This window comes from Epinephelus lanceolatus, chromosome 6 (genome assembly GCF_041903045.1).
Source record: "Epinephelus lanceolatus isolate andai-2023 chromosome 6, ASM4190304v1, whole genome shotgun sequence".
Taxonomy (NCBI): domain Eukaryota; kingdom Metazoa; phylum Chordata; class Actinopteri; order Perciformes; family Serranidae; genus Epinephelus; species Epinephelus lanceolatus.
The window spans coordinates 22259418-22274984 of NC_135739.1; the positions used below are offsets into that span (position 1 = coordinate 22259418).

Below are 15567 nucleotides of genomic sequence, written 5' to 3' on the forward strand. Positions count from 1 at the left end.
TAAAATGTCTTCACCTACACTGCTTTATATACAAGTTTAATTTGCCAGCTTTCGTGAACAGCTGTTCAGGTGGAAAAAAGCTGTTTTCTTGTTGCAGGGCATCACAAAGCTGTTGTAGCATAGCCCGCCATTGACTTTTTGTCAGGTTTGCCCAGTTTCACCAGTGTGTTATATTGTTTATTTTGTCCAAAGTTTTGTGCTGCGGCTAAAATTGAATTGTCCTCTGGATAAATAAATTACTTAACTTTTATTTCAGAGCAGGGAAAGGGAAAATGGATTTTATTGATGAATGTTTTTGCCTCACAGATGTATCAAAATAAAGGCATGGGATCAAAAACAGCAGCTGTGCGCTGACAACAAACCAACCTATTCATCTTCCTAGATGCCATTTGAGTGTTAGCAATGACTTTCAGACACAATCATGCTAATCAGTGAATAACATCCCTGTCAGAGGGCTTATTGATGAAGTGATATCTTGACGGAAAGATGTTCAAATCGATTTATGCATTTCCAAGAAAAAAATAAACAAGTTAGTGACACTGTAACATTTATAAATGAATAAAGACAGTTGTAAATACATCAGAGCATTTGACACACTTTTAAAGAAGTCAGGGATGTTTAGGTCATCTTGCTCATCTCTGAGGTTGTGCCTCTGGTTTGTGTGCCTGTTGCTTTGAAACGCTGACAACATCAACATTAGCTCATAACAACACAACTGATTTCCCAAAAGGAAAACACCGAGACATTTTGTCTGGATGGATTCTGTCTGGAAACCTTTCCAACAAAGGCTTTTCATCCTGCTGTCCCACAGACTGTAAATGGGGGGAACACTTAAGATTTTATCCTTGAGATGTGCCTACCACGCCCTGTTAATGCCAACTTTGCATCTTTATTCCCCATCGAACAAGATATTGCCATCTAATCTCATGCATCAAAGTTATCTCTTTGTCTGGCAGTCTGGAGCAAAGTTGGAAGCCCATTTGTATTACATTTACCCCTGCCAGGAGGGCATAATGACTCTGGGGAGCATTTATTCCTGAAACAACCTCTGATGATGTTATAGCAAGGGTAGTAGAGTGTAATGAGTCATTTTAGGGAGGATTGCGTGATTAGATTTTAAAACGTTGAAAGGTTTAGAAAAAATTGCGTCAAATCCCTCCTTTGATCACATAGTATTGTTCTAAAAGAAGCCAAACTGAATGCAGTGCATTGACATGTGAAGGCTAATCTGAGGCATGTATGATGACTCACTGCTCTCTCAATCAATTCCTTTTGAGTAATGTGTACGATCTAACATTGTCAGAAAGGAAGACTGTAAGAAGCATGAGATAATGTCCTGCAAAAAAATGAAATACATTAAGATGCCTATTTGCTTCTTATTGCCACATAGCAAAAGACACAATATATTTGTCGAGATTTGACAGGATTATTGATCGAAACCATTGACTCAGCCATTTCACAGTGTGCTGAGGTTCCTGACCTGCAGAACATATTTTCCAGTCTCTGGTTTGAAACTGCAGAACTGATCAACCAGGAAGGATGATACTGCGGTGTTGGTGAGGGAAGGTGTCCCAAGATCTTGTGTTTATAATATATCAAATGTACAATACAACACAATGAAATAATACCACAAGCAGAGCTTGATCAACGCCTTAACAATAATGTATCATTATAAACGCTGTAGTTTGCATTAAATAGTGTTTGTCAGATTGTCTTACATTGACTGAAAGAAACCAACAGTTAAAAAAAATATGTTGGTGCAGTGATTGTCTAGATGTAGAGAGGATTATTCACTTAACTAAGTGCAGCACTATGAATGGCCTTGGGGAAAGACTGCCCTTATCATAGGTACAACTGCAAAAAGTCCTCAAAATTAAATGACAAAAGATGTTATTTGCCCATGTCTCCTAGGACAACCCAAGGATTTTCTGATTTGAAACCCTTACTAGCAATACATCAGTTGTATGTGCCGATACAGAACTGTTGCAGATAACTGTTGAAAAATCGGTTCAACGATATGACAACAGTATGGTTAAGGTTTGGTATACTTAGGCACAAAAACTTCTTGGTTAGGTTGAGGGAAAGCTCATGGTTTGGGTTGAAAGAAGTACTTTGTTAAGGTAACTACCCTGTTCATGTTAGGGGATTTAATTTGTCATGGTTAGAATAATAGACGTGGTTAAGGTTAGGGAAGGACTAGTCTGAGTGGGCGGAAGTTCGCTGCATAGACCAGCCTCTCATTGAGCGGAACGAGCCACCCGCTGAAGTCCCACCCTACCACCTTCGGTTGTGTGGCAGTTTTCAACCGTTTTCAACACGTCCTTTACTAACTTTTGCGGTGCTTGATCTTGCGGGGATGTAGCCATTTTTCTGCCATGGTTCGCGTCCTGTAGGCGATATTTTTGTGGGCGTGTTACACCAAAACCTGTTTCCCCCCGGCAATATTTTTGCAAGCGCACCGTTGCTGTGGCACCGCCAAGAATGATTGTGATTGGTTGAAAGAAATAAAAAAAAAAGCCGGGGCGTTTTTTTCTCCAACCTTAAAGTGAGAGTCGGCGCAGCCAGACCTTTCTTTTCTTGAGAAAGGTCTGGTGAGCGAGACTAGGGAAGGACCATGGTCTTGCTTTAAAAAACAACGTTGACTGTCAGCTTGAAACGGGGAAATAAGCAATATTTTGTTGACCCATCCATTCGTCCACCCCAGCCCATGCAGGATTGTCGCTCTTTACATCATGTTAGTTTCAAAGATATACCTGCACGATTGTTCGTTACTGTTAAAAAATATGATTGCCAGTGAAACTGAAAGTAAAAGCCAACCCCAGATTCACTCTCGTTCGGTGTTTTGCCTCGTTATATTTGTGTTTTTTCTGCTCTGTGTCTCTCGGAGGTCTGCTGCTTACGGTCTGGCACATCTTTGCTATCTTTTTATAAAGCCTTGACCTCGCTGATGAGCCCCGTGGGGGTACGTGGCCATAAATGTTCCGAACACAAAAGATAAGAAGAGAATCAGAAATATAGACAGAGGGCAGAAAAATGCATCACCACACACTTCTATTGGGTCATGATTGATAAGTGATGATTGAGAGGGACTACTTCTGTATGAGACTATGCACTGATTTTTAAGAACATCCTGCACAGTATACCTTTAAGAAAAGTTACATTAATTGCTTATAATTCAAGCAAGATAGACCTGTATTTCAGGTATTTTGTCCACCCCCTTGTACTCAACAAGAAAAACATGAGAGAGTGTAACCAGAATAACTTACAGCATTGTCCCTTCAATTAAAAACATCTTGCAGGTCAAAACTTAATACTGCAGAATATGAATAAGTAATTCTGTGTTTAATGAAAAGCTAAAATGCCCGAGGCGGATTAGTTTAATAGCCTAATAGATTGACGGTATTTACCCTCTCTTTCACTTTAATTTGCCTGAGATGTCTGTTGGGATTTCGTGTAGAAACTTTTCCTTCACTAGTTTTCTGAGGTTTTACTTTTTTCCCCAGTTGCTGTGCAGTCCGTCTTTGTATCGTGCTGGGTGTATTTGAGTTATTTATGGGACTAGTGGTTAACAGCACCTGTCATTTATGCATGAATATGAATTATACTGTTACATTATGACAAAACGCAGCAATCAAGCCAGATTGTGGCTAAAGAGCTCTATTATGTGACAATTACTTTTTTTTTTTCGTAGCAGTGAAATCAAGCAGCACAGATAGGCTAAATTATAATGTCAAGGGCTGTCAGTCCCAGCAGCAGAAAAACAAGATTTAAGGGAGTGTGTGTCAGAGGTGATGTGCTTTGTCTGCTATAGCATTAGAGTGTAGCTGATGGGAATAAAAACTGAACCCAGTTTCCATTTTTGTCAATGTACATTTAGTCTTTTTCTCTCAGGGAGCTGAGATTTTATTCATGTCTTTAGTTAGTAGTAGTTAAATCACTTGTTAATATAACAATGGTATTGCACAGCACAGTTTAACTTGTGTCGCGTTTGTTTTTCTCTGGAAAGTTCTCTGGCATGAGTTTCATATTTTATTTAGCAGCCACAGTGTATGTTATGGAATAATTAGAAAATGAAAATGTTTGTTAGCACAGTCCAGATGTGATTGTGATTTGATTTACTGTCAATGCACAGCACAAATACAAAGAAGTGACAGCCGCCATGGCTCAGCAGAGAGAGATGTGAGTTTCTTCAATTTCTACAGAAACTGAAGAATCAAAAATACCATTGTACCGTCTACCATCTGTGGGAATGCATTAACATCAACATTACCTCTCTAATGTTCCAGTAGTCTGTGGGAGACAAAATCCTATTCTGTTCTTTTCTTGATTGTACTTTCCATAATATACATCCCTGTCCTCATTTTCCTGGAAACAGTAGATACAGCAATTTATCACTGTCAGATTGCAGCTGCAATTCATATAAAAGAATCATCTCACAAGCTTAATTCCCATTTAGTTCAAAGAGCCAATGCCTTATGCTAATACAAAAGAAGCAGTCTAGAAGGCTTTCACAGCCGAACAAAAATCATTGTGCACCACATAGATTTCAGTGGAGCGTTGTGTGTGTGTGTACCTCTCAGAGGTGCATTACTGCTTGGAAAAGGTAATTAATCAAAAGGAGGACAGACTGAAACTTTACTGGCTTGCATCTTGCATTGTCTCGTTGCAGATAAATGACAGTCCTCTTGTGGAGGGAGTAGTGCTTTTATTGTATTCAGTTCGCTAAAAATGTTTCATTCTTTTTGTGCATCACGTATTTAGCTGCTCTCCTTCCATTTGTAAGAGAGGGGAAGGGGGAAAGCATACATTGGGATAAAGTGAGGTACTTTCACAGTCTTGTGCTGCAGGAGTGTTTTCAAGGAATATAAATGTAGTGTACATTTCCATCTGTTATGCAGTTTACAGTGATTGATGTAGTCGGAGCATACAGAGAAAATATAGCATGCAGGACATCCCGCTCGGGGTTATATAGGACAAGTCTCTGAGAGAATGCAGCTGCTGCTTCGTATGGTGCCATGAAATAAAGAGGACAGCCTGGCTTAGCTCGTGACTGGAATTAGAAACTACAGTGTGTTTTTTTTGTGTCGCCTCCCAGGGAATATTTTGGTTATTATGATGTCTGTACACAAAGCCATGCAAATTGACTTACTTAATTACTTGTCCAGAATGGCAGATGGGAATAATTGTCTTTGGTGTTTGTGGACAAAAAGTTCTACAAGTCAAAAAAGTTAATCTAGAGCACCCCCATTTTCAGGTTATCTGAATTGCAAAATAAAGGGTATTGATCAGTCAGCACTTAATGTAAAGTCTGTGGTTGAGACTTGAATATGCATAGAAACACATTGAACTGTGGTCCTCTCATCTAAATGTCACAGCAGTGTAGCCAGGATGATTACTTAAATAAACCTTTTTCAGTTTGTCTCCACCATGACCCAGGGAAAGAACCCCACATCCAAATACTCCTGATCTTTTTAAGCTTTTAAACACATATTGAATAATGCCTGGAAGTCTCTGCAGGGCCCTGTGGTGCATTTTGGGATGATGATAAGGCCTGGAATCCATTAGCTAGATATAAAACTGCAATAGATGAGTATGCATTTTCAGCCTGCAATAACTCCATGAGGATGATGGACTCAAATGGCACAGAGCCATCTTAGTCTCCTTGGAATCTCCTCTTCCTCAAAACCATCCGGATCTACTATAATTATCTCTGTAGGAAGTACAGCTCCGTCATGAGTGGGATAAAAATGACAGACTGATGTATGACTCAGGAGAAACAGAAGTTATTTCCTCTTATCCCTCATCATTCTCACTCACCCTTGCATAACTGGTGTCACTTAAAGTAATTTCTGGACAGGCTCATAATGTTCTCTTTGAAAGGTTCGGTGTGCAGGATTAATGGGGATATGTCAGCAGAAATGGAAATAGTAGTGCATTTTCTTTAGTGTATAATCACCTAAAAATAAGTATCGTGTTTTAGTTTCCTTACAATGAGTCGTTTATGTCTACATAGGGAACGGGACCTTGTCTGCGCAGCCTGTCATGTTGCACCACCATGTTTCTACAGTAGCCCAGAGTGGACAAACCAAAAACTGACTCTAGATAGGGGCATTCACATTTTTTCATTGGCCACAGCATTTAGCAGCCCCTCCATGACAAGCTAAACAGTGTCGGAAAAATACTGATTTTTAATGTGAAACTGCTTTTTTTTAGCGCTTTACTGGTTTAAATCAACTGGTCAGTTTGTTTGGGAGAGGAAGAGACCTCTGCGGATACTTCAGCACCCGGTGAAAACCTCCAGAACATCTGGATCTAAAGGTATAAGGGAGAGAAAAAAAAGGTGAACAGCAGGTACTGGGCTAACACCCCGTTTGTGATGAGCCAAACCACATTGGAAAAACACTGATATTATGTAACGTGAAAAAGCTTTGTGTGTTTTTACTGGTTTTAATCACCCAGTCTGTTTGTTTGGAGAGGTAGAGACCTTTGTGGGTAATTCGCTTCTGGTAAAAACAGAGGAGTAATCCCACTGACTTTGGTGATCCCACAACTTTCCCTCTTGCACCACTATAGTGTTGACATTTTGGATTTTTATTGGAATACCTTGACTACTGTAGGATGGATTGAGTGACATTTGGTACACACTTTCATGACCCTTAGAGGATGAAATGTAAAAACTAATCTCTTCATTTTTATTTCACTGCTATCAAGTCAAATTTTTTGTTTATCCTTTTTTTTAATAGATACCTGCAAAACTAACACAAAACTTAGCATCATCTTCCCCTGCACTTTGTGTTCTTGCTCATTAGTAGGTATTAGCATGCTAGCACACTAACCTAAGATGGTAAACATTATTAAGCGCAGTTGAGCCAACTTAAAGCCCCTCAGAGTCTTGTCTTTATTTATTTTATTATGAATATGTTTGCTATTTCTGTCTGCTGGCTATTTGATTCAGCTGTAATCAAAAATCAGTTAAACTAATTTAGTTGTTGTTCTGGGATTTCTACAACTGAACCGAATAATATTAATTTCTCCAGCTATAACTATAATAATGATAAATGAAGCAGCTGTTCAGAGGCTTCTGTTCTGATGGTTTGAGAGTTGTAGAGGGTTGGCAGAGATTTCCACCCTACCCAGAGCCCTTTTTCTTTTTAATTTACTACTTTTTTCATGTTTGACAGACCATAAAAGGAAAGGAAAATTCCCTCGCTTCACTCGTCAGCAGGGACGGCTGGCTGCGTAAATTCCTCTAATCCTTTCATGAATGTCTCGCAGTGGAGCAGGTGAGATATTCAAAGGGAAATGGAGTAGAAAAGCTTCTGTCACAGTCCACCATGTTGTCAGGTCAATGGCCCTTTGACAAGGCGAGGCCAATGAGTAGCCCTGCAGCTTGTTATCTCTCTGTGCTCAGTGTGTGCTGGTGGTCAGTGAGTGAAGCCAAGGAGCCAAGAAGCTATCAGCGAAGGTCAGCAGTGACACATACCAGACACGTAAGTCATTCCTGAGGTTCAGCTCCAAGGCAGCTTTTTAAATTATCAGTGTCACACACTGGGCACAGCATTCAAAGTAGGTTTGTACAGTAGCATTACAGCAAATATCAGTTTCAGGAGCTCATAACTATGTTGAAACCATTGTGACTGTAGGGGAACACACATCTACCTAACTTAATTACACAGATACAAAAAATACAAAAAACAGGACTCCTGTAAACTAAAGATCCAGCGATCGATTGGCTGGTGACTGGAATTGGCTGATTTTAGCTTCATTGGCCATGACTGGTCACCGACAGGTCAGTGTCAGTAATAGCTGATCCTGTGCTGTTACAATTTACATGCATGCACCACACAATGGTTCACATCGCAAACAGCAGCACAGACAGTAACTCACTGCAACCTCTTAGCAAAAGCTCTAATTAATACCCCTGTATGCAGCGCATGGTTGGAAAGCTAACATTATTGTATTAAGCTAACTAGCAGACTGGGGTATACCACCCAAATCTGTATTCATCATGGCGTTTACAAGTAGCTCCAAACTGTAGCTCTGCAAAGTTAATGCTAACTGTTTCATGTAAGTGGATGAAAGATGCTAAAACACTTTCTTAGTCTGGGAGATATGACTTAATAAAAACAGGAATATTGGCGACCTACCCTATCTGTTAATTAGCTGATTAGTAATGATAACTAGCAGACTACAGGGGTAGTTGATAATAAGCTCAAAAGTTTCTCATAGAAAAGCTATTGCTAACTATTTCATGTACATGCATAGAAAATGCTAAAAAGATTAGCACCATATTCCAGGAGGTATAGCTAAATACAAACACAGAGTTGGGTTGTCTTACCCAGTTTGATAGTAAGTCTAATTGGTTTTCCTACAAAGTGGTGTCCATTTAATTGGTTTGGTAAGTTTATTCCGTGGCAACAAAATGTAAGGCATTAACGCAAGGAATTGAAAGGAAGAAAATGGTAATGTTACTTGAGCTGAAAGGAACCCGTCAATCAAGTTTGATGTGATCACGCCCCCACAGTCCTAAGAAATGGTTTGAGCAGCCAAATGAGCTGTTTTTGAACTGGGTTTTCTGAAAGCTATAAACATTCAATTTCACACTGATATTTGTGGATGCATAATGAGACACTTGATCTTTGATACTATATCTTACATTTTTACTATTTGAAGCCAAGTTTCCAGTAGCTTTAAAGAAAAGTTCCAAATATTTTTGTATGCTGGCAATTATAGTTTTCACAAAGACAGAAAATCTGTATCAACATAGCAGAAAATTGCAGTTGCTGCATCTCTGCTGTGAACTTTTGTAGTGGTTTTACACTGTTGTTTCTTTTAGAGTATGCCCTAGTGTTTTGTCCATTGCTCTAGTTATACATGTGTACAATAGTGATATAATAATATACTTAAACACAAGTGAAATGAAAAAAAGGACAAACAGTTGGTGCCAAATCAAAGAACTTAATACAAAACTTGCCTAACTTTAGACTAGAAAAGAAATTGTGGTGAAAAGAAAACCTAGTTATGCAGAGGCCTTAACTAGTGTGTTTAGCAGAAATAAAACCACTCAGTGTAAAACAGGACCCTAAACTTATCCCATTATTCTCCCAAAAACTGAGTGCATACTAATTGGACAGTTTTTAGAGTTAACTCACTAGCACAAAAAAGTCTGACTCTGTTTAGTTAAAGACATGGAGAGAGTTAGACAGGAAACACTAATCGCCACAAAAATAGAAACAAAACTAGGGCTAAACTTTTAGCTATAAAACTACCAGAGCTGAGGGAGAACATGAGACACAAGAGACAGTGAAGCATTTACAAGAGATTTAGTGTATTACCACTGAAAGTAGTAATTTTAAAGAACAGGCCTAAAACTTCCCAGTAATGGTGGCTGTTACTGCATAAATGAACCAGGGTCAGTACTTGGACAGCTCTCTCTCCGCTGACAGCAGCAGGGTCAGGACCACGGAGAGCACCTGGTGCTCAAAGCTTTTTGTATTTTGGCACTTTATATTTAGATAATTGAAAGTTTTAAAAAGTTGTTAAGAACTGACATGGGCTATTTACAAAATCAGGCCAATAACAACACCTGATGTTGAGTAGTCTTGAAATAATATGATTATGAAAGCAAAGTGACTTAATATTATTGAAGCTCTTTTGATACAGATAATCTGAGGATGCTTTCACACCTGCCCTGGTTGTTTCATTTCAATTGAACTTAAGTTCGTTTGCCCCTAAAGTGTGGTTCGTTTGGGTAGGTGCAAACACAGCAATTGCACTCAGGTGTGCACCAAAACAACCGGACCGAGACCTTCTTAAAGAGGTGGTCTTGGTCCGGTTACAAACGAACTCTGGTGCGGCTTGTTTGTGGTGAGGACGTGTTTCGACCTCGATCCGAACCAGCTGCAGTCACACTCCTCCTGTACTGCCTTAATATGCACATTCAGCACATCCAATGCATCAGACCATTGTTTTCTAGTTGGAGCCGCGCCTCGTTTTCAGACTGTATGGTTTGACTAAAATTAACAATGACAGCAATATAGTCCACGATGACCAGCACTAAAATCAACCTGCATAGTTGTCCCTCCATTGTGACATTAGAAAGTGTCGCATTTATCTTGCAAGTGTACTCTTTTTCAAGTTTTTGTTTACTTCCTTGATTTTTCCCACATGGAAACTTTCTGGCACAAGGTATTTGATCTAGTCCACTTGTAAATGCTGACGTGAGAACATGAACCAACTTCAGGCAATTATGCAACTTTCTAACAAAATTAGTCCCTGATTCGGACGAAAGCAAGACAACACTAGGTCTGAATGTACCCTCAGTACACTTATCAATCCAGATTTTGAATAACTTTTTAAAATGTGTTTAAAGTTTTAGTACTTTAAATCTACCTAATAAGATCACCTGTCACTTTACTGCTGTAATCTTTTGATCATTGTTCAGTGCGGTTTCTGTTTGTGTTCCTCAGCACTGGGGATTGTTCGGCTCAGGTGCTTAACTTGGCCTTCATTGACTAATTAATTCTCCATTCTCCTCACAGACTTGCAAAAAGATAATGTCAGGAAATGTCAGACTCTGTCCTTTACAAGGGAAATAACTCTAATAAACATAATTACTGATAACATTTTACTGGAAGAATAAGCTTTATAATTTTTCAGAAACCACTCAAACTCATCACATTGTTTGTCATTTTAACGCAGTGTTCAGCTCCACAGGTCACACCTCATGTTGCTACTTGATTAACATCAGACTTGTTATGAAAACTATTTATTACCAGTGTTCACTCACAGAGAAACAAAACCTTACTTCAAGTAGGGGGATGTTTGCCAACACAGGGGCTTGAACCCTGCTCTGCTTGTTGAGGGACTGTTGGAATTACTTTCCTCTCCTCCCTGCTGTCATGGAGGAATGTTGGCAATTGTTAAAACAATGAATTAATACTTGGCACAGCTTGTCTTCTCCCGACAGCAGGCTGAAGCCGGCATGAAATGTAGAAAGAAAAATCGAATATTCTCTGAACCTGCTTGCAGGAACAAAAGTCCCGAGGAAGAACAACACAAAGGAACAGGCTGTCTAACTGAGAATGAGAACGAGATAGTCCGATGTTTGTGACAGTGCAGATGGGCAGCAACTGGTCAGAGAAAACAGCTATATAAACATGATACCTCATAACTCATGCAACAGATCAGCTTTCAGAAAAGCAAATGGCTTGTTCTCGTTTGGAAAAATCTCATGTTGAACACAAAAACAATTACTGTAATCTCCATTTTTGTTTTTCACCTTTGGGCAGTAGTAGTATTGAACAAATTAGAAATTTGAGCTGATGGTGGTGCAACAAAGTGATTACAGTTTATCCTGAGGGGAACATAGATAACTGTACCAAATTTTAGCAATCCATTTAAATGTTGTTTCAGTCCAAACCATGAATGTCAAACTGCTTGTGGTGTTTAAGGAAAAAGCAGGGCATTCTCTAAGTAATTAGGATTCATCCTCAGACAGTTAATGACTATATAAAATTTTCTGACAATCCATCCAGTGGTTGATGAGACATTTCAGTCTGGACCAAGCTGCTAGCATGGCTAAAAACAGTTTTTTTTGGGGGGGGTGGGGGTGGGGGGGCTTTGTAAACATTTAGCATGATGGGGACTAATCTTTATATGCTAACCTAACTATTTGGTAATTTAGTCTTTAGAAATTTTGAGCTTTGGTGCAAAATGTAATTAAAAAATCTTTATATGTAATTATCTGCTTAGTAAGCACTTAACATAATTACATTATAATTAAGCTAAATTTGAACAGCTGGTGCTGGTGCTCCTGGTCCAACGCCCTTGGCAGATTCACTGTTGTGGCTGATATCCGAGGGGAGGAATAAAGAGAATATCTGCTCCAGGGACCAACAAAGGATCATATAATCATTATTTTTCCATGAGATACTGTGTGCAGGCTTTGTTTGTTCTTCCTCAGAAAAGCAGTGCTTCATATTTAAACAGCTACATGTAAGTCAGAGCTGTCCGGAACAAGCCGGCCTCGGCCTGACATAAATTCCTGAGTGATGGTTGAATGAGCAGAAGTTGTTTAGCAGTAAGGAAGTGCTACTCATTCACTTTTAAAACCAGAGTGGGGATTGAAATCATCAATCTTCTGGTAGCCGACACACTTCTCTAACCTCTGAGCATGGGTGGATAATGAGACAGTGAGCCCCTGGGCATGGACATGGAAAAGGCTTTGCTGTGGTGTTATCTCTTGTTTTGTTGATGTTTCTTTTTTTTTGTAGTGGTTATGCATCTTTGCATGGTTTTGTGTTTCTTTGGGGCTGTTTTGCACCTTTTGTACTTATTCTGTGTTAATCTTTTTGCAGTTCTTATGTGTTTCATTGGGGTCTTTTTGTCTTTTTTGGTCATTTTGAATCTCTTCCTGATCGGTACTTGTTAATTTAAGTGACACTTTGCAGATGAACACTTCGGGCCCCTGGGTCTGTACCCAGTAGGCTCGTTCAGTAATCCATGCATGCCTTTTAGGTGCATGTTTGAACAGTTAAAACAGGTCAAATTAAACAACTGTCAAATCTTTGTTTTCATACTCGGCCATAGAAGAATTTTGATCTTTCTGAGCAGATGGTTCAATAAAGTAATCACACTTTTACTGCCTTACATCAGTTTTTATGAGTCCAGACCTTTCATTGGACACGGAAGCGTCTGCATACCGCTAATGCCCTAATGTCACAAAGTGACAAACTGCTTTCTAATTGTTTCACAGGGGGGAGAAGTCACGGTCCACAGCCAGCAGGGCCCCTGGCTTGAGCTCAGTTCTTGTTAGCTAATCGTTTTGGGTATGCGACTAAAAGCAGTTTTCCGTGCTGTGGTGTCGATGGAAATACTCCAAGAGAATTATCTTCCCTGCTTGCCCGGGGTGCTTCTGACAAAACAGCTGCAACTCCTAGTTAATGCTATATCCCCTCATTTGCAGCGTGTTCTTTTTCCGATTGCACTGAAAAGACCATTGTTTGTGAAAAGGGATTCCTTATCTTCAGATTAAGCTACAGCCTCTGTGGCTCTCTCAGCAGTGTGGAAAAGTCTGGCAATGTGGGAACAGCTTCAAGATTACTGATATTCCCCAGAGCAGGAAAATCTGACTGTGAATGTTCCATTTAGAGCAGTAAGATAAGCATTTTAGTACCATTTACTGACATTCATCTACAGTCAATAGATACCATCCTAAGCTTACCTGACCATGGCCTTAATGGAGGATGTTTGTACTTCGTTGGACTCGAGCCCTGCATAGCAACTCTGTTTGCCCTGGCAACAAATGTTATGAGGACACAGTCCAGCCTTCGGGACGTTGAACACTTTGCAGCCTGTCCAGGCACACAGAGATGTGTGCTGCCTTTTCAGAAGGACTTGCCGCTGTAGCGATAAATCAATGAACGTTGGTATAGAAACTATGCACCCAAGTTATAATAAAATGGCTTTTGCGCATCAAAGTTGACCGCCGTGCTGAACAGAGGGCAGGGTTTTCGATTACAGGGCGTTAGGTATAGGCTGTTAGTGACTCATGTGTTTCAGTAAATCATAAACCAATTACAAAAACAGACGGCTGGCTTGGTGCACAGAGGCCATTGGCTTTGGTTATTGTGTTACCATTAGTGGTGGACCGCTGTTGCTCCTGCCTCAGCAATCTCATCATGTCAGAGCCTGTCACTATAGTGCATAAAAGCTCAAATCAATACTAAGCGAGTCTACACTACATAAATAAATAAATAGGAAAAAAATAAATAAATAAGCAGCAGTATAATTACACCATGTACAATAGATTTTATATAATGGGATTGTAGTGGCAGGTGGAATCTAAAGCCTTAACTACGCTGAGAAACATTTAGATTTACACATACTGCACTCATCCATCACAGGTCTGAAACCACAACAACCCAAAATTAACCATAGACAATGTTCTCCTCCCTGATTGCCCTTGGCTCTCAAGATTTCCAGGCATTTTGTTTTCTCTTTCAATTTACAGCGACACAGGAAAAGGTCCTATGCTCCTGACCTGAGACTGAACTGAATTGTAATGAGACTATAGCGGACCAAATGGAAGCTAATTGCCTTAGATTGCACATGCCAGCCGAATCAGATAATTGCAGAATGTACTGTTTGATAAAAGGCTTCTTTTATCCGTGAATATGGATTTAATCACCCCCAACAGAAGTGAAAAAATCCATGATGGTGCCTAAGAGGGATGCACTCATATGTGACCACAGTTAGGAGTGTTTGTGTGCAGTTTCTTCAGGCTGACTGAGTACTTCCACAATGTCAGAGTTCTGTTTAATACCATTAACAAATTTGTTCAAACGTCATCTAGCACTGCTTCCAACCATTCCCTCTGTGATGAATTCCTTTAATTTTCTACTGAAAAATTGACAATATTTGCGATCAAGGGGATACAAGGCCTGGCTTTCTACCTAATTTGAATGCATGTTCATTATGAGATTGTCCCCACAAAATTATGTCAGTGGACATGTTGCAGACTTTATCGCCAATTTCTTTTGGAGAAACAAAACTGAAGGATTGTTATAACACTCCGCTGAAAAGTAGACCTGTTTCCACATAGGTTTTAAATGTAGTCTGAGCCTGAATACCTGCATGTAGAGCTGCAACGATTAGTCAATCGACAGCTACTTTAATGTTCAGTTAATTGTTTAAGTTAGGGAGGGAGGACATTCTGTTTTTCTCTTTTATATATAGTGCCTAAAAAGTAATACATGTTCTTCATATTTTATTATCAGCATAACTTCCAGTCACTTTGTCAGACTGGGAAGCTGCAGTGGACATTGTTCTCAATGTTTTGACATCTTGTCGACCAATTAATAGCTGTGTTGCAGCCTTAATCACAACACTTGTAAATACTGTAGCTATACATGTGGGAGTAATAGTATGTATTCACTTAAGTGCTCTTATCGATCACGCAGTAGTTATAAAGACCACTTATTCAACAGTTTATGCTTGATAGATGTATTCATGAATTTAAATTGAAGACTGAAGGCCAAAACTTTTCCAAATGATGGATGGCATTAATATGCTGGGAAGAGGCTGTTTTGCTGTAAATGTAAATAAGCTCATAGACCTCACACCGGAGACAGCTGTGAAATCACAGAGCAGAAGCAAACTAACTAGGAAACACGACTGCAGTTGTTTTGGTCAGACATAATTTTAATTTAGAAAAGTTTTTTGAAGGCATCTCTGTTGGTTTGGCTGCATTATTTCCCCTTGGTCATTTTATTCAGACTTAAAGAGGGAACTCCTCTGACTTCACACATCAAAGTCAGTGGACACGTCTTGAGTGCTACTGCATATGGGATTTTAGTCGTATAAAGCCTTTTGTAGCTCCAGAGGGAGCTGTGAAAAATCTGATAAATTGCCTCCAGTGCTGTCACTTGAATCAGAGTTGGCTGAGATTGAAGACTAAGAAAAAAATCTGGGGGAGTGGAGTTAGAAAGAAGAGAGCTTAGCAGACCGCTGTAGCCCACTTCTCATCTCTGCATGAGGCTATAGGCTCGAGGCTGCATTCACCGT

The 15567-nt window shown here is 39.6% G+C and overlaps 1 protein-coding gene across 1 annotated transcript in view; it reads right to left on the bottom strand.

Annotated features, from left to right (window-relative positions):
• The window catches only part of LOC144463726 (uncharacterized), a 29868-nt gene extending 16526 nt beyond the window's left edge, over window positions 1–13342 (bottom strand). The window contains exon 1 of the mRNA XM_078169118.1: window positions 13226–13342. The gene's annotated coding sequence lies outside the window, so the exon portion shown is untranslated. The remainder of the gene's footprint in view (window positions 1–13225) is intronic.
• Window positions 13343–15567: the final 2225 nt, after the last annotated feature.